This window comes from Onychostoma macrolepis, chromosome 19, assembly GCF_012432095.1.
Source record: "Onychostoma macrolepis isolate SWU-2019 chromosome 19, ASM1243209v1, whole genome shotgun sequence".
NCBI classification, from domain to species: Eukaryota; Metazoa; Chordata; class Actinopteri; order Cypriniformes; family Cyprinidae; genus Onychostoma; species Onychostoma macrolepis.
The window spans coordinates 26,253,232-26,274,305 of record NC_081173.1 but is presented as its reverse complement, the minus strand read 5'-3'; the positions used below and the strand labels follow the sequence as shown (position 1 = coordinate 26,274,305).

The window sequence follows — 21,074 nt, the reverse complement described above, 5'->3', positions numbered from 1 at the left end:
TATAAATAAAATATTGATTGATTTGTCCTTTCACTGTCTTTGTCTATCAATAAACATATAATATAACTATATAATAAAAAAATCCAAGCCTAAAATTACAAAGCACTTATAGTTTGTTCATTTTTACTCCAGTTTTGACTTTGCTGGTATAATTGTTTTTCCTAGGCAGACTTGACATATTGGTCTAATATTTGTATAAGAAGATTGGTCAAAAAAGACACAATGACATAAAGTGAAAGCAAATAACATTTTGAATATGAATGATTAATGTTAGTTTAAAATATTAAGGTTATGATCTGGCTCTGTGGCTTTAGTATATTTTAATTTTCTTGTATTTTTTATTTAAATTGTTTTAATTCATTTTGGAATAGTTATCCTCTTTGCTAAAGCTTTTTCTGGCACAAAAATAAACAATAAAAAAACAATTCAAGAGTGTGTACACAGTGTTAATGTCTAAAGTGTCATATGTTACAAAAATATAGTCAGTAACACTATAGTCTAATCTAAAGGGTTAACTCAAAAGACATAAATACAACAAGGTATTGTATTTTATGAAGATTAGACTCCAAAAAAAAAAAAAAAATTAATTAAATTAAAATATAACCAACTCTTTATTATCTTTATTACTACATTCAGTATTATGGAAAAGAACCATCGTGACAGAAATTAAAAGCAATAATTTGAGACCAGAAATGCATCACATAACTATACGAGTAAATAATAATAATAATAATAATAATAATGACTATGCACCCGTTTGTAAGGAAGGTTGTAAATTAACTAATTTCTCTGCCCAAAGCTGTCACGTCACGTGACAAAAGAACGAACGACTCAAACCCGATGACTCGGGAGGTGAACTAATCAATTCTCTTTCCGGCTCTGACTGCATAGGTTAGTGTATGAGGCTGTCACGTGATGAACGAACGACTCAAACCCGAAGACTCGAAACAGGTGAACTAATTCCAGTACAGAACCTATAGGATGTTGCGCATGCGCGACTGAACGAATCACTCCCTGAGACGACTCGTTCTTCCCGAGTCACATTAAAGATTCGTTCAAAATGAACGAATCGTTCAAGAACGACCCAACACTACAGCCGCCGCTTTTCCGACAGCGGTCCAATGACGAGCCGCTGGTTTATAATTACTGTTTACTGGCGGTCCACGGTCGGTCCGTGGTTCATAATCAGTTCCATTACGCTAACCAAAATATCCTAGCACACAATAATGGATCAAAAACAATGTACAATAGCAAATTTATTTTCAGTGAACAGATTAAACATACAAATGCATTTACAGTATATTTATCAGATGGTTTTATCCAATGTGACTTTCAAATAGAAGCATTCAATTCACATATTTGTACCAGTACAAAAGTCAACCACAAAATTAACCATGGTTTAACTATGATTGTTGTAGTAAATTCACAGTAACAACCATAACCATGGTCTTACTACAGCATAGTAGTAAACCTATAGTAACTACAAACTTCATGGTTTCAAAAACTATGGTTACCACAGTTTTACTCCAGCATTACTAAAATATTACTTTAGTAGAACATGATATCAAAACCTTAGTTTGAGAAAAACAAAAAAAAACCCTGATTACTACAGTTATGATTACTAGTTTTACCATAGTAAAACATGGTTAACTGTTGTAAGGGTACACTGCTTTTCACAATCAAAGCAGCTTTAGAAAATTTCAAAGTTTCAAAAAAAAAAAATTCCTATCAACAGCCTGAGGTGACTGTGACTCAATGGGGAGCATCTTCTGGCAACAAATTAATGTCTATATGTCAATAACTCTAAGATAATACAAGTTATGTGTTCAAAGTCATGTTCAGTTAAACATACAAACGTTAAAGGGTAAGTTTGGTGAATTTAAATCCACTTTATACTGCCACAAAGTCTGTAATATGTAAATAAACAATATTCGGATAATGCAAAATATTATTTGGCTGACAAATAAATGGGAATATCTCATGGAACTCAGAGAAAGATTAAACATTGTTCGTTCACATATATTACCATCATAGTAACAATACAAAGTGGGTTGAAAATCACTCAACGTATGCTTTAAGGCAATGATTGCAATACATAACATTTGTCAGGTTGGTATGTTCATCTATAGTTGCCATCATCTGGGGTCTTCATCTGAAGTAACCACAATTGAGGCTGGATCCAAGCTGTAGTAACACTGGGATGGGAAACCTGAGAGATAGAAACAAAAGGAGAAGAATTAGCATAGATGCTGTTCATATTATTTCAGGCAAAAGATGATCACGTGCATTTATTACTAGAGTACAAGGTTATGAGTTGTTATGTGAACGCTTGGCTAAAATATGTATTTTTAATCTAGATTTAAACAGAGAGAGTGTGTCTGAGCCCCAAACATTATCAGAAGGCTATTTGAGAATTTAAGAGTAAAATGCGAAAAAGCTCTGCCTCCTTTACTGGACTTTGATATTCTGGGTACTATACTGGGTACTTTGTGACATTATTTAGCTTACTTTGCTATAATTTGGTTAAATCGCAATCTTTTATTGTATATCCCTTAGTAAGCATATAATTTGTCCTCAGTATTCAGGGAACAGACACAGTCTACACTCTAAAAAGTAGTTTTAAAAAATAAAATGTTTTAATTGGTCAAACATTTAGAAGACTACAGCAAGTTATGTCATTTAAAATTTAACCATTTACTCCATGTGTTTGTTACCTCAACTAAGATTTATTATTTGGGCATCATAAGAAATTGCAGGGGAACTAAAACATATATTTTTATAGTTTAACAAAATTATTAAAAATGATTAACTGATGTTTATCAATCACTAAAACCACACAATTTACAGCACATAATAGCCATTATTTAATAACAATCTCCATTTATAACATTTGTCATACAGACTAAACATACAGGCTTAAAGAAAAAAATGTCACCTGCATCTCGGATGGCCTAAGGGTCAGTGAATTAACAGCAAATTTTCATTTGAGTGAACTATCCCTTTAAAGCTCCAGCTGACAAACATTATATCTGTAATATAGCTGCAAAATTCAGTTTAAACTTTAATGAACTAAGAAAAACCTAAACAAAATGTTAGCAAACAAACATTTACAAATATTACTACTGTTCACAATTACATCTTTAAAATGAGGCAGACGTCACAAAAAAAAAAAATGAACCAGGTGTTACAGTAGGGCTGGGCGGTATATCGAGTTTGTACGATATATCGATATAATCTTTATAAGCGATACAGTATGAAGCAATACCGTTAATATCGATAAGTAGTTTGATACGAGCGCATCTGAAAAAAATATCTAGGGAGGACACAGACTGAACTGCTGCGGAGAAAGTGCATAATACAATTTGTTCTACATGTATCAGGCTTTATATGAAAGGCTTTAAAAAAAATCGTAAGATATAGTAGCCTATAGTTTATAGTTTCAGTTTAAAGCGGCTTTTTACATCTTTGAAAGAAGTCTCTTATTTAATTATTTGAATTATTTAATTATTTGAATATGTTAAAATTGTAATGTATCTCTGTGATCAAAGCTGAATTTAACATCATTACTCCAGTCTTCAGTGTCACATGATATTTAAAAAATAAATCTGATTTGCTGCTCAAGAAACATTTCTGATTATTAACAATATTTTAAAAAAGATGTGCAGGTAAACATTTTAGTGTAAACTTTTTTTTTTTTTTTTTCAGGATTCATTGTTAAATAGACTCCAGACCTTTAAATGGTATTGTACAATACTGTTCAAAAGTTTGCAGTCAGTGAGGTTTTTTAATAAATTAATTTTTATTCAGCAAGGATGTATTAAATTGATGAGAAGTTAGAGTAAATATTTTTGTTTCAAATAAACACTGTTCATTTTAAACTTTGTTCATTAAGGAATCCTGAATAATACACACAAAACACAAAACAAAATACGAATCAGGAATATTTCCTGAGCAGCAAATCAGCATATTAGAATGATTTCTGAATCATCATCATGTAAAACTGAAGAGTAATGATGCTGAAAATTCATCTTTGATCACAGAAATAAAATACATTTTAACATCACTCACTCATGTTTGGATGTCAGAACCTTCTTAAAATAACTTTAATAAAGAATTGTAAAAGATGCATGGTGATATGCATTTTTTCACTACATATTTGCATATATGAAGTGATTTAATGAGCTTTCTCATGCAGCTTACCTATGTTTCCCACATCTCTGTCAGCAGCTTCCTTCAGAAATTTTGATATCTTGGAGCTTCTCTTCTGCTGTAGAAGTGTTACTCCTGAAACCACAGAACAATTTTTATCAATAATTGTTTGCCATTAAATATCAAATCACGTTTTAACTAGATTCAGTTAATACATGCTCATGAGCGATTCCACAGTTTCGGTCCACAAGGGGTGTAATGAACAATATAGATTGAATAATACCCAGTTGCTGTAATTTTTTTATTTTTAGTTCACAAATTTTGTTTAAGATAGATGTAAGAAATAATAAAGTTAATTTTATCTCACTAAGCCTTGGCATTATCGTGTAATGAGACTTTATTTTATTTCCGTCCCCAGAAATTGCGGATGTCAGGGTGGGACATTCAGTGCATCTGGATTTTTCCTAAGTCATTTCTTTCATTTCCTTCAATAAAATCCTCAATTTTGGCGCATAACATTTATTTTGGTGTGTCTTCTACAAAATACTACTACTAACACTGAAAGTATAATTCCCTTAATCCACCACGATGCAATGGAAACATTTAACGTTCGTTACACCTTCTGTCCAAGCAGTTACGAAAGTTAAACTATGATTCTAAAGGAAACAGAGATATAATTTTTCCATGTAATTCTATCAGTAGCAAAACGATATAAACTTCTTGTGTGGGTTAAATTCTCATATGCGTTGCTACATGATAAACTGTTAATAAATCGGGATAAAACAGGGGCAGAGATTTTCTGTCCAAAAATCATAACGCTCGTACATTTTATTCTGACGCTGAATTTCCATCTCCTATGTCTCAACGGTTCTCACGTCAGAAATAAGATTGTATAGGTCACGCATGCTCTGCGTGGGAGGAAGAGTGAACAAGATTTCACGCATTTCGACGAATGCGGGTAAGTTTGTGGCTTCTGTCCAAAAGTTTACGAACGTTAAAATGATACGAACGTGGTAAACTTCGGTTAAGTAAACATTAAATAGGATCATTATGGTGAGAAAGGATAAAAGAGTGTGCAAGTCGGATGATTGCTAGTGGTTTCGGACCGAAAGTCGTGTTCGTCGTGAAAGAGCATGCATGAATGGTGATTGTATACATTTTGACAGATTCTGTTCGTAAATTAGACGAAAATTTTCAGTCTGTCCAACTTCGAACGTTGTTTTCTGAGTATGTTTGACTCAATAAGCTGTTCATGAAAGTCAACATCGTCAATGATTTTGCTGACTTTTTTCTGGGTTTTTTTTGTTTTTTTTGATGATTTTCTTTTTCTGTCCAATGTTCGTAAGAATATAACTTAGGCTGTCACGAAGTTAACACGTTAATAGTGCGTTAACACAATCTCACTTATGCCATTAGAATAAACTGTCGGCGTTAATCGCATAGGTTTTTAAACGACAGTGAACTGGGCTATAATGTTAAGGAACACACGTAGATTTTTGGTCGATTAGCCTATCATGCAATAATATGAAATCAAAAAACTTTTCCAAATACTATGTAGGCCACCATTCATGCAGCATCATATTCTGTAAATCAGGCTATATAAATTGCAGCTTATCATAGAGAAGATAATATCCTTGTAATTGACATGAACGTGGAGACTAACAGTCATCATTCATATTTCAGATTCTTAATTTTAAGAAGTGTATTCAAGAAATGAAACAGCTATTCTGTAAATTAAGTTTGCTGTGGTGTTCAGAGCATATAATTAAACACATAATTATAAATTTAAAGGGTTAAAAAATAATTAGTCATAACTCTTTAGTTAACAAATATTCAGGGTTACTTTGCATAGAGTTATTGGTGCTCTATTCAGCAGAATTACTCATTTTATATGTCCACGTTACAAATGTTATTTCATTCACGATGTATGATCTTTAAATTTGGTAAATGATTTAGTAAATGATGACAGGTTATTTTAATGTGTTATGAACTTGTTCTATTCTTTGCCAGTTTTCATGAAATGGTATTATTTTGTGTTACAGAGGCAATCTTGCAGGATTGTTTAATTTTTTCCGTCCACGTTACACACGTTATAACTTTGCACACTTGTAGGAGTTCCTTTGGCTTCTACATTTGGCAAATAAATTTGAAAAATATACCTGTGGTATTTGTTAGTAATTTTGCTGGCTTTCAGTTTATGAACATACCAGAATCAAAAATGCACCTTTAAGTTTATAGAACAGATAATATTAGATGGCCACCCTGCCTGCATGGAAGTCCTATTACCAGTTTTGTGAACCATACACAACGCATGACTCATAACTATACCAAATTAGGAACAAAACAAAACATGAACTGGGATTCAACCAGAATTTTATTAAACTGAATTAGATTAAGTACACTTTCTGCTTGAATTTGCACTGTTTTTCCGTCCATGTTACATACGTTAAATTTTACATCAACTCAACTTTGATCAAAGTTTACTAGTTTACCATTGCCAGATTTATCCTGCCTTTCACACAGCTGTACCCCAGGTTTCTCAGGATGTTAACCTGAGGACAATGGCTTTCTCCATGAAGATTGATTTTGCAGGCTATTGTCCTTGCAGTTAGGCCTAAACTGTGGAATCGCCCTCCTTTAAGTGACGTCACCGCATAGACATTGGAACAGGGGGGGGGCGTTGTTTTTGTTTTCCGTTTTATATATATATATATATATATATACAGAATCTGAATTAAAATGTGTTTGATTTAAGCCTACATTTCAAAATTTTGTGTCATAAAATTTCTTGTTTTTAAGCAAATGTTGAATTTAGCCAGAGACAGGCGCGCTCAGAGCTGTCATATATCACAACTTTTCAGTGTTTTCAACCACATACTGTTTATTTTAGGTTTCAGACATATAAATTCAAATAAGTACTAAAAAAACAATACATTTAGAGTTTGTAAAATACACACTGATGTCTATGGAAGAGGTAATAATAATCCTTTCCATTATAATTCGACGTTTTATTCATATCAGATACACATTGTGCAAGTAACTTTAATGTTTACTCTATTCTTCTCCCAGTTCACCAGCCACTTACTTTTAAGTATTTCAGGAGAAGTGGATGAATTCACGTGTTGTAAATCCAACAGATCCGATTCTCTGAACTGCGTCTGCGGCACAAACTAACATGGCGGCGCCCATCGCGCATATAGCTCAACTAACGCGATCGTTAAAGGTGTTTAAACAACAATACACTTTCACTTGCATGTATTTGACAATCGGAATATCAGATATTTAATGCCATAGCTAACACATTTGTGAATATTCTGAATAAAAAAGGAAAAATGACATAAAAGCAGTTTAAGCAGATCATCATTCATTCAGCGTTGTTGCTGCTGCGGTGTGTCACGTGACAAGCAATGACGCGTCACCATGGAAACCATAAAGTGACACATTCTAAATAACGGTCGTCGTCCCCCTCCCCAAAATAAGCCCTTTAGGCTAAATAAATAAATTTTAGGCTAAATAAATTCGTCTAATTCCAATAACCCATTGACAAAACCTTTACAAAGCTATTAAAATCTCCCAACTACACATAAATGTGATGAATTCAAAACTTTGATAAATCAGAGCTCAATATGTAGAGTTAGCATACATCGTCTGAAAACAGTTGAGATGCTAACGGACTTTTTCGACACTAAACCGTCTTTATGAAGTAAATATTCAACAGAAGCGTATCAATTACAAGAAAGAAAAGTGTCAGGAACAGTTGAATGTAATATTTGTGTGATTTTAGGGACTAAACTCACCTGAAAACGGTGAAAACAGCAGCTAGAGAGGCAGTGTTGCAGCTATCAGTTTGAGAGTTGCCACCCCGTTTCCATGGTAACTCCCTCCTTACAGCATTTGAATGAGACTCAGAGCGCGCTCAAAACACGTCACAGTCAAGCACCATTTAAATAAACATATTATAGACCAACTATGACAAGAAGTTTGAAAATAAGGCTTATATAATTAATCTCTTGATTATACTTGTTAAATTTCATATTCATCGTTGTAAATTCAGCAATCAGAAGCCTCTTTTTTCTGTGGTACGTAAGGAATTAGATATCTATATAAGTTCCATTAAGGAGAGTACAAACAAAAAAGCTGTTAAAACTGTGTATCTATTTGGTATATTTAAGTTATTGTGATTTAGTAAGGCCTTTCACTATTTTATTTTATTTTGATTTATTTGTTTACTTTATACATACGTGTATAGTTTAAATGTTTTTTTCCCCCCTGTGTATACTTCTGTTCTGTATTTGTTCAAGCATTAATAAAAAAAAAAAAAAAACATATTATAGACCATTTCAAGGACGTAAACAATAACAAAGGCGTTGGAACTCTACTGCGCATGTCCCTGAAGCATTTCCGGTAGCGTCATTTTGTCAAAACAAGCGCGTACTATTTAAGTCTAGCGAAAACGTAATATTTAAGTTATTTAATAAATAAATAAACTGTGATTGGAATACCCTAAATATGTCTGAGGCGCAAACCTACAAAGAGCATTAAAAGTAGTCTTCCGGACAGCTCAAAGCGGCTCTGACTGATGCTGCCTGTGCGTGTATGCGAGAGATGACGGTAAATGTATCGCAGTCTGGATGCTTACAATTAACTCCATAGCGGAAAGTCTGGGATCATTTGTTCGTACAATGGATGACATCAGTCTTATGTTTGGTTAAACTGAATCTAGACAAACAGTGTCACTTACGTACTTATCATGGTTTGTCGCCAAGATGTCCGGGGAGCTGATTAGTTGACATTTCACTTGCATTGCTGGGTCAGTCTGTGCAAATATTCTTTTCCATATTTATTTGTATAGCGCTTTTCACAATACATATAGTTTCACTGCAGCTTTACAGAACATGCATGTATATTACAACGCTATATGAATGCTAATAAACTAATCACTACATGCCATTATTAATGATTTTATTCGTTTTATAATGTGTGCTTGGTCAAGTAAACTGTAAACACATACACATATAGTAGTACTGGTCAAAAGTGTGGGCACTATTACTATTTTTAATGTTTTATTAAACATTTATTTCCAGGTATGTTTACACATATGAGGAATTTGTTTTCGTGACAGAAGCTTCCACAGTGCAACAGAACGACAGCGACAAGACAAGACACAGATAATAAAAAGAAGAATTCAAAAATAGAACAAGTAGATAAGGAATTACAATATACAAATTGACAATTGCATGTACAGGTATATAACAATAGACAGTTATATGTACAGGTATATTATGTGCAATTGAAATGTAGATTAAGTATGTGTGTTAAATAAATAAGTGTGTAAGTGCATAAATAGTGTGTGTTCCACAATTATTGTCAGGTGTTCATGAGATGGATTGCCTGTGGGAAGAAACTGTTCCAGTGCTGGTCGTTCTGGTGCTCAGAGCTCTGTAGCGTCGTTTTTGAAAGAAGTCTCCAATGCTCATCAAGCCTGCATTTAATTGATCAAAAATACAGACAAAAAGAGTCATATTTTGAAATATTATTACAATTTAAAATAATGGTTTTCTATTTTAATGTGCTTTAAAATATCATTTATTTCTGTGATCAAATCTGAATTTACAGCATAATTACTCCAGTTATCAGTGTCACATGATCCTTCAGAAATCATTCTAATATGCTTATTATCAGTGTGGGAAACAATTGTGCTGCTTAAAATTTTTTATAACCTGTGATAATTTTAGGATTCTTTGAAGAATAAAAGAACAGCATTTATTTAAAATATAAATATTTTGTAACAACATGCTACTACTGTTCAAAAGTTTGGGGTCAGTATTTTTTATTTATTTCTTTTTTGAAAGAATATTAATACATGTATTCAGCAAGGATTTTAAATTGATTTAAAAAGTGATAGTAAGGACACACTGTTAGGAAAGATTTCTATATTTTGAAAATCCCTGCCAGGATTCAATCAATCAATTCTGTATAAAGCATCACAGGTTCCAGAAAAATATTAAGCAGCACAATTTTTTCCAACACTGACAATAACCAAATATCAAATCTGCACATAAGAATGATCTCTGAAGGATCATGTGACAAGACGAGTAAAGGCTGATGAAAATTCAGCTTTGCATCACAGAAATAAATATAAAGAATATTAAAACAAAACCATTATTTTAAAATGTAATAATATTTCACAATATTACTGTTTTTGTCTGTATTTTTGATCAAATAAAATGGAGGCTTGATGAGCATAAGAGACGTCTTTTAAAAACATTAAAAATAGTAATGTGTCTAATAGTAATAAATCTAATACTAATAGTAATGTATATTGTGACTTTTGACCAATACTGCATATAAACAAAAGACATCCTCTTACTTTCAACTGTTTCCACCAAATTTATTAATATGTGATCAATATCAAAAGCAGCAGTCAGTATCTGGCCTGGCCGAGAGCAGCTTTAAGTACAACAATGCATTTCATCCTCAAGTTGTCAAACACATCTGGGTGTTCATATGGTCACATGTGGTTTGGCTGTCCTTCCTGTAGCACTCAGTGACATTACAGATGACGGCTGTCCTAAAGACAAAAGTAGAAAAACAATTTAATTTAATGCACAATATTTTAAAAATAATGCTATTATTGTTTAATACATCAGTACATGTTGGAATTAACATTAGACAAGCTTAATAAGTGATGACATTTTTTTGACCGTTACCTTTTGTAAACTACTGCAGTTAACTGTTACACTATTCAACATTCAAGTTTACAGTATAAATTTCTATAATGTGTTACACACTGCATTTATCTGCTGACAAGATAGCTGGACAACTAATGTGAACTCATAGTTTACACGCATATGTAAACAATGACGAAAACACAATGCTGCATCATACTTGAAGAGTTAACGTTAAGAAATACAAATAATCAAATGGGTGGGGGGGGGGGGACGACAATATTTCCTTACCTGAATGGAAATGTTGGTTGTATATCCTGGAGTTGCTAGCTGCTATTCTGCTTCTCGCTTCACTGCTGCAATCCAGTGAAGATGCAGGGTCAGCAATGTTCTTGGGCTCTGTTCAAAGTAAGGATGCACCCATTCCACCATGGACAGTTGACATTCTTATGGAAGGCAAAACAATCAATTTCAAAATTGATTCTGGTGCAGATGCCACAGTAATATCTGAGAAAAGTTATGAAAGCCTGAAAAATAAGATGCCATTGACCAAAACAAATATCATACTAAACAGTCCTGGTGGCAAGCTGGAGTGTGTGGACCAGATGAGAATAAAAGTATGCCTAAATAAAAATACGTACATGAGGAATGCATATGTGGTGAGAGGAGCCCACGTTGGAAATCTGCTAGGACGCAGTGCTGCAATTCAAATGGGGCTAATAAAAAGAATTGACGAAATAAGAGAGAATGTGTTTGGCTCTTTGGGACTGATGGCATGCGAATAATGCTTAAAAGTACAGCGGAGCCATACAGTGTTCATGTAGCTCGTAGAGTACCAATTCCAATGCTTACGAAGGTAAAACAAGAACTGGACAGAATGGAGCGGCTGGGCGTGATTGAAGAGGTCTCTGAGCCCACTCCATGGTGTGCCCCAATGGTGCCAGTCACCAAAAGGAACGGAGACATTAAAATATGTGTCGACCTCAAATGACTGAACGAAGCCGTCATTCGTGAAAAGTATGTTCTGCCAACCTTGGATGACATCACTTCTAAACTGGCAGGGGCGACAGTCTTTTCTAGCCTCGATGCTGCCAGCGGTTTCTGGCAGATACCGCTAGATGACGCCAGCAAGAGGTTGACTGCTTTTATAACCCCTTTCAAGAGGGACTGTTTCTGTCGCTTGCCATTCGGCATAACTAGCGCTCCAGAGATATTTCAGAAATGCACGAGTGAGCTACTTCGGAACATTGAGGGAGTATGCTGCTACATGGACGACATCTTAGTATATGGTCGCACTCGTGAAGAACATGACCATAGACTTGACGAAGTACTGAAGGCTATCCATGCCTCAGGGTTGAAGCTGAAGAAGGAAAAATGCATTTTTGGTCAGAAAGAACTGGGTTTCGTGGGACATCGTCTCAGTCAAGAGGGCATTAGACCCGACCCAGAAAAGGTGCGTGCCTGACTGAGTTAAAATGGATGCTGGGTATGATTAATTACCTCTGCCGTTACCTGCCACACAGCGCTACGGTGTTACAGCCATTGAATGAGCTACTGAGAGCTGACGTAGTGTGGAGGTGGGACAAGAGTCAAGAGGAGGCATTCACGAAAGTGAAAGACATGTTAGTTGCGGCCCCAGTGCTGGCATATTACGACTTGAACAAGCCAACAGTCGTCACGGCCGATGCCAGCAGTTACGGAATGGGGGGGCATTGCTTCAAGAGCATGATGGGAAGATGCTTCCAGTGGCCTTCTGTTCCCGTACTCTCACAGCCGCAGAGAAGCACTCCGCTCAAATTGAAAAAGAGTGTTTGGCTTCAGTTTGGACGTGCGAAAAGCTGTCACGATATCTCTGCGGTTTAGAGTCCTTCAAAGTACTCACAGATCATAAACCTTTAGTCCCTTTGATAAACCAGAAAAATCTTGACGAGGTCCCCATTCGCTGTCAGCGGCTCCTAATTAGGATGATGCGCTTCAACCCAGTGGCAGTGTATACCCCAGGAAAGTCTCTTCTTATAGCGGACACATTGTCCAGACACCCCCTGGCCAACTCAGAACAGTCAGACCTCGAAGAGGAAGTCGAGGCCTATATAGCTGGAGTTGAGGAGCACTTGCCAGCTTCACCCCAGAAGCTACATCAGATAGCTGATGCTACGAAAACAGATGAAGAGTTGCAAAGCGTGCTTAAAAATGTCCAGCAAGGGTGGCCTAAACATATAAAAGCAGTGCCTGTCAATATGCGAGCCTACTTTAGCCAGCAAGGGTTTCTGAGTGAGTCTGCAGGGCTTCTCTTGCATGGGTCAAGAATCGTGATCCCAATCAAAATGAGGGATGAAGTACTTGCTTGCATTCATGAAGGCCATCAAGGACTCAGCAAGTGTCGAGAGCGGGCATGCCTATCAGTGTGGTGGCCAGGCATCAGCTCTGATCTAAAACGTAAAGTGAACCAGTGCCAGTTGTGCCAGATTAATAAGCCCACTCAACGCAAGGAGCCATTGCTAGTGACAAAGTTACCCCCAGGCCCATGGAGACACCTTGGGGTAGATCTCTGCGAAGCAAGTGGCCATCAATACCTTGTTGTAGTGGATTATTATTTGAGATTTATTGAAATAGCCCATTTGGTGGACATGACAAGCAGAAGAGTGATTGGCAAACTAAAGAGCATGTTTGCACATTTTGGCATCCCGGAAAGGCTGTACTCTGACAATGCTCGGCAGTTCACATCAGTCGAGTTTAAGACATCTGCAGAACAGTATGGGTTTGTTCACGTGACGTCCAGTCCTTACTTCTCACAATCGAAAGCTGAGAGGGCTGTTCAGACAGCAAAGAAGATACTAAAGCAAGATGACCCTTTCTTGGCCCTTCTCGCATATAGGGCAACTCCAATGGCAGCTACAGGGTGTAGTCCATCGCAGCTTCTCATGGGAAGGCACCTCCGGACTACAGTTCCAGTGATGGCAAGTAACTTGGTCCCTGTATGGCCTGACTTGAAGAGAGTAAAAGTTAAGGATCGCAAAGCCAAGGAATCTTACAGATACTTCTTCAATCGACGACATGGTGCTAGATCCTTATCACCGCTATCTCCTGGGGACTCAATGCGCCTAAAGCTGGATGGTGAAAAGGAGTGGACAGCGAAAGGGATTGTAAGTCATCAAGCTGAACAGCTAAGGTCATATTATGTGTCAACTGACCACGGAGAATTTCGCAGGAATCGTAAACATCTCCAAGCCATTCCAGGGGATACTGCTACTCAACATGAACAAGATGTACCTGACCGCACAACAGATGTTGAGAAAAGTCACCTATCTGGTGTTCCAAGTGAGCAATTACCTGAGGCGAATCAGGGAACGTCCATTCCTTCCTTAGAACCTACGGCTGCTATGCCTCATACTCCACAACATGTGTCACCCAAGACCACACACAGTGGGCGTGTGATAAGAAAGCCATTGCTCTACCAGTCATAATACTGATTCAAATTTTTTTTTCCCTTTTCTTGTCTAATTAGTGCATTACAGAGACTTTATTCGTGGAAAGATCCATTTCACATAATGTTTTATGTTTGTGATGTTAGCAGCACTGTAACTGAACTTTTGATCTGATTTTCTTTGTTAAAAAGTGTCATACTTTTCCCAAAAAGGGGGAAGATGTGATAAATCGTATTTGGGTTTGTAACAAGCTTTCTTATTGGTTATTATTATGTATGCGTATGTACATATACGGAAGTGTTCAGTAAAGGATATGAAGAACAGCATGCAAGTCTAGCGTGGTTTATGACATGTTCCACTGTCCGTCTTGACTGAGCTTATTTCACTCCTCCCCTCACTGCAGCCGCCTACTCTCGCCTGTAGGTGAGGCGAGGCGCATCTCAAACAGCCTAATTACACATACATAACTAACTGTTACTGAGGAACTTGGCCTGTGTCCCAATGTGCATACTATCCATTCTAAATTCTATGTGACATTAGTAATTTTCAATACTATTTAGGGCAGATAGGGTGGATAGTATGCACATTGGGACGCAGGGTTGCTCTCTCTCCCACCGGACTTGTGTGTGTGTGTATGGGTAAAAGAGGAAAGCAGGCAGTGGACCAAACCACTGTGAGGCAAGGGAGGGGGCAATCAAAACATTTCTGAACTTAAAACGTTTTTTTGCCTTTATTTTGTTTTACTACTCACGCAATTATTTTAAGTATATATTTATTATATTATTTTTAATACACAGAGTCGCTTGTAATTATATTTTTAGGGGGGACAACCCTCAGATGGGGGGGTCCTGTCCCCCCCGGGATTTACACCTATGGGGAGGGGTGAAATAACCGTCAAGACGGATAGTTCTGAGCTCTCGAAGTGGAACAGATACCAACGAGATCAAAATCAGATATCGCGTTATTCTCACTCATATGCTGTGCTGCTGATAAACATGATATAATTTCAGTTCTGTTGCTTTATGAATATAAATATGATGAACAAGACACTCAAAGTGCTTACTATTTAATTCCATACGAAATTGTATTTATCAGCCATTTCTACTTTAAAAGCATGTATTTTAAATTTTTATAGAAATATGACAACAATCACATATCTCACACAGAGATCGCACTGTCATAGTATTTGGAAATATAATTTAAATACATAATCGCATGAAATTGTAAGGATCCACCCACTAGTCCAAACAACGGAATCCAGTGGCCTGGTCGAAGGTTTAATGCATGTTTGGTCTTTTACTTGCACCTCTGAATTGATCTGGATTTAGTTAAAATTTTTGTCTAGCTCCGTGCTTGATCTGACTCCAATTTCAAGTGATCGTTAAATTTAGGCAATATTCTTAATTAAAAACTGATCACAGATATTGACTGTATATAAATTTAGATATTTGATTATTCTGAAAATCCCATACTTTCAATTATTCGTTCATTAGAGACAAGGTATCGCATAGGAATTACACTTCGGCCGATTTTTTTAGTGAATCCACGGACACAAACTCATCAGTTCTAAACTTACTCAGAGGGTGCAGAGTGGTTGTAATACCTTTACAGTGGGGCAAAACAGTATTTAGTCAGCCACCAATTGTGCAAGTTCTCCCACTTAAAAAGATGAGAGAGGCCTGTAATTTTCATCATAGGTATACCTCAACTATGAGAGACAAAATGAGGGGGAAAAAATCCAGAAAATCACATTGTAGAATTTTTAAAGAATTTATTTGCAAATTATGGTGGAAAATAAGTATTTGGTCAATAACAAAATTTCATCTCAATACTTTGTTATATACCCTTTGTTGGCAATGACAGAGGTCAAACGTTTTCTGTAAGTCTTCACAAGGTTTTCACACACTGTTGCTGGTATTTTGGCCCATTCCTCCATGCAGATCTCCTCTAGAGCAGTAATGTTTTGGGGCTGTCACTGGGCAACACAGACTTGCAAGATTTTCGATGGGGTTGAGATCTGGAGACTGGCTAGGCCACTCCAGGACCTTGAAATGCTTCTTACGAAGCCACTCCTTCATTGCCCGGGCGGTGTGTTTGGGCTCATTGTCATGCTGAAAGACCCAGCCACGTTTCATCTTCAATGCCCTTGCTGATGGAAGGAGGTTTTCACTCAAAATCTCACGATACATGGCCCCATTCATTCTTTCGTTTACGGATCAGTCGTCCTGGTCCCTTTGCAGAAAAACAGCCCCAAAGCATGATGTTTCCACCCCATGCTTCACAGTAGGTATGGTGTTCTTTGGATGCAACTCAGCATTCTTTCTCCTCCAAACGCGACAAGTTGAGTTTTTACCAAAAAGTTATATTTTGGTTTCATCTGACCATATGACATTCTCCCAATGCTCTCTAGCAAACTTCAGACGGGCCGGACATGTACTGGCTTAAGCAGGGGACACGTCTGGCACTGCAGGATTTGAGTCCCTGGCGGCGCAGTGTGTTACTGATGGTAGCCTTTGTTACTTTGGTCCCAGCTCTCTGCAGGTCATTCACTAGGTCCCCCGTGTGGTTCTGGGATTTTTGCTCACAGTTCTTGTGATCATTTTGACCCCACGGGGTGAGATCTTGCGTGGAGCCCCAGATCGAGGGAGATTATCAGTGGTCTTGTATGTCTTCCGTTTTCTAATAATTGCTCCCACAGTTGATTTCTTCACACCAAGCTGCTTACCTATTGCAGATTCAGTCTTCCCAGCCTGGTGCAGGTCTACAATTTTGTTTCTGGTGTCCTTTGACAGCTCTTTGGTCTTGGCCATTGTGGAGTTTGGAGTTGGACTGTTTGAGGTTGTGGACAGGTGTCTTTTATACTGATAACGAGTTCAAACAGATGCCATTAATACAGGTAACGAGTGGAGGACAGAGGAGCCTCTTAAAGAAGAAGTTACAGGTCTCTGAGAGCCAGAAATCTTGCTTGTTTGTAGGTGACCAAATACTTATTTTACCAAGGAATTTACCAATTAATTCTTTAAAAATCCTACAATGTGATTTTCTGGATTTTTTTTTTCTCATTTTGTCTCTCATAGTTGGGGTATACCTATGATGAAAATTACAGGCCTCTCTCATCTTTTTAAGTGGGAGAACTTGCACAATTGGTGGCTGACTAAATACTTTTTTGCCCCACTGTACATGAGCTGTGCTTGCATACTCATAACAAAAAGCGTATTTTTTCCTATAACCACGAGAGCTATACCGTGTTAAGCCAGCGACAGTCAGAAATCCAAAGTCTCCTTCATGGTGCTCCCCATAGTTCATCCATTAGTGCTTTGGTGTGATCTGTCCTGAACGCAGATTTGCGGAAATACCACTACACATTAATCTACTTGAAAAAATTATTTCTGAAGAGATCAGAATAAATCAAATATAACAATTTATTATTAGTCAGGTAAACGAGTCGTGCCAATTACATAATAAAACAATAAGAAGCCAATTCAAAAATGAGGAAACTTCTGTGACTTCTGTGAAATTGAGACCAGTTTACCAATCGCACAGAGACCTTTAAAATGATACCAAACATGATGTTACGGATTGTGGTTGTGGATAGAAAGGGCTCGACGAAGGCGTCATGAAACATAAATCTTTTAATAGGCTTCAACACACGTATTCCATTAGACAACATTAAGCTGAGACAACGACAGACAGAAAACTGAGGACATATAAAGGAACAAAGGAGCAAACAAGATCATAAATACAAATCAGGTGGAGATGATAAATGATGATTAACTAATGACAAAGACCAGAACAAAACCAAATAAGGGCAAACAGGAAACTAGAAGGGCAAACACGTAACACATGAAAGGGTTAAGATAATTAATTCTTAAGATATAATAAATTCAGTTTGTAAGTCTGGCAACTTGAGTTCTTGACACTTCTATGTCATACCCAGGAGGGAAGGAGGGAAGGAGGGAGCCTAAGGATGGTTCAAGGGACAGATGAGCAAATGGTCTTTCTCCCAGATCTTCCTGTCAGATTAGAACATTTATTGTTTTATTGCATGTCATGTGTGCTGCGAGAGTTCCTGAGTTTTGGCCTCATGAGGAATTCATTTCATAAAGGAAATGATTTCACTCCTTTCAGTATCAGATAGAAAAAAATAAAAAAACATTTTAGAAGAGAACCCAGCATCACGGTTGTCTGAACCAATGAGCATTAAGCTGTGTCGCCAGTCAGTCATTTCCCATTACACTTTTAGTCAGTGCAGTTGGTGGAAAGCAGTTGTGGCAAGAAGGGAGCTCTGACCGGAAACAAACAATTAAATTAATTTTCTACCTATTAGATTGTATTTTATTAACGCCTACACCTACCCCAACCCCAACCCTAAACCTACCCCTTACAATAATGAAACAATAGGGTTGTTTGAGATGAGCAAAATCTGCGCAGAACCGATCACCGGAGATCACCGTGAGATGCATGCCGGTTCGAAAAGTGTCCAAGTTACGCCCGTCTTGCTCTGATGTCATGCTGACGTGTGCCAAAAAACTCTCACGATGGCGAGGCGGCTGCGTTGGATTGAGCAGTCGCGCGCAGTTGCACTCCACGACTGCGCTGATAAAAAGCATGATGGGAAACGACTGACTGACGACACAGCTTTAAAGGGATAGGTCACCCAAAAATGAAAATTAGCCAAAGATTTACTCACCCTCAGGTCATCCTAGCCGTGTCTGTCATTCCTCTTTCAATAAAAAAAAAAGTACCCGTCCATCACAAAACTACTCCACACGGCTCCGGGGTGTTAATAAAGACTACGGGCTTCTCCCCGGAGCATACGTTGCGCTTTTTGTGGCATCCTACGTCATACGCTCAACCGCCTTGTCAGGAACGCGCCTGCTTGAGAGACCGGAAGCTGGACTAAACAGTTTATAAAGTGTTAAGAATCTACATTTTTCTTAAATTAACGCATTGTTTCGCTTCAGAAGTCCTTTATTAACACCCAGGAGCCGTGTGGAGTAGTTTTGCGATGGATGGGTACTTTTTTTTCGGATTCAGAAACAGGGGCACCATTCACTGCAATTATACAGATTGGAACAGACAGGACAATGTTGAATATAATTCCGAATGTGTTCATCTGAAAGAGGAATGTCAGACACACCTAGGATGACCTGAGGGTGAGAGATGCTGCGTCCGAATGTGCCTACTTATACTACGCCCTTAAAGTATGTACTCTTTTGGTGAAGAAAAGGTACACACTTTTGAGTGTGTAGTAGAAGAGTAGGCAAGCTTTGGGACATACTATTACGTCACACAACTGCGTCTTTAATGGACCACTCTGTCGCATCTGTTACACGCACCCTGTCACTGTAAACTGTCCTGTCAATCATCTTGTCACAGTTAACATCCTCCACATTTCATTTAACGTCCTACCATATTGGAGAAAAAAGAAGTAGCTAGTTGAACTGCCAGTCACGGGTCTTTCATGCGGAGAACTCTGCTCAGATTTTCTGCATAATGATACATTTAAAAGTTAACGACCAAATGGATGTTTATAAAAGTTCACATTGCTGTTGCAGATGAAATATAACAAGGATAACAATAAATAAAGTTTTTACCAGTTTAAATGTTGATTATGATGTTGAGACCTCTCTACCTAAAGGTTGGTCGCGCGCATCCACCACGTTTGTAGTTTTTCTAACGCTTTTTATTTGTGTTTGTAGTTCTGGACCGAATCCTTTGCCAAAGCGCAATGGATTGTGGGCAATTTTAGCCATTAGAGTGTGCACAGATCCACACTTAAAAAATCGACCTGAAGTAGACCATCCGGGGACTTTTGGCATACTCTTTTCAACATACTATGCTATGGAACACACTTATTGTAATCTCACATACTATTTAGGATGGATAGTATGAACATTGGGAAGCAGGGTAAATCTTTGGTTAATTTTCATTTTTGGGTGAACTATCCCTTTAATGCTCATTGGTTCAGACAACCATGATGCTGCATTCTCTTCTAAAATATATATATATATTTTTTTAAAATCTGATTTCATGCTATGTATTTAAATTGTGCACGAATATTCCCAAACACCATGACAGTGCGATCTCTGTGTGATATGTGATTGTTGTCATATTTTCTATAAAAATCTAAAATACATGTTTGAATTAAAATAAAAATGGATGATAAAAACGCCTTTCGTATGGAATTAAATAGCAAGCACTTTGAGTGTCTTGTTCAACATATTTATATTCATATAAAAGCAACAGAACTGAAATTATATCATCAGCAGCACAGCATATGAGTGAGAATAACGCAATATATGCCTTTGATCTCGTTGGTATCTGTTCTTCTTCGAGAGGGCAGAACTGTCCGTCGTGACTGCGCTTATTTCACTCCTCCCCTCACTGCAGCCGCCTACTCTGTTCTCCAACGCAGGGTAAAGTTACTTCCGGTAACAATGGCGGAGTCTAAAGGTGCGTTCACACCAGACGCGAATGAAGCGTTAAGCGCAAGTGATTTACATGTAAAGTCAATGCAAAGACACGAATAGACATCTTGCGGCGTGGTTCGCGCGAATGAGGCGGCGCGAATTGAGTGTTTTGGGCGTTTGACGCTCTGCGTGATTCGCGTGAATCGTGCGAGTTGAAAAATCTGAACTTTGGCGAAAATTCGCGCCACGTTAACCAATCAGGAGCTTGCTCTAGTAGTGTCGTGATTACGACGTAGCGAGGGAGGCAGAAATCCGAAACAACAATGGAGGACAAAATCATCGTCGCTGTATGTGGATACCCGGAGCTGTACGATACATCTTGGTACTTTTATGGAAACAGGAATAAAAAGGATCTTGCT

The 21,074-nt window shown here is 37.4% G+C and overlaps 1 long non-coding RNA gene across 1 annotated transcript; it reads right to left on the bottom strand.

Annotated features, from left to right (window-relative positions):
- Positions 1-1,281: 1,281 nt before the first annotated feature.
- Positions 1,282-8,020, bottom strand: LOC131526097 (uncharacterized). Its single transcript, XR_009267377.1, has 3 exons — positions 7,947-8,020; positions 4,201-4,284; positions 1,282-2,209 (listed from the first exon to the last, which is right to left on the bottom strand). It is a non-coding gene; the product is annotated as an uncharacterized LOC131526097 (long non-coding RNA).
- Positions 8,021-21,074: the final 13,054 nt, after the last annotated feature.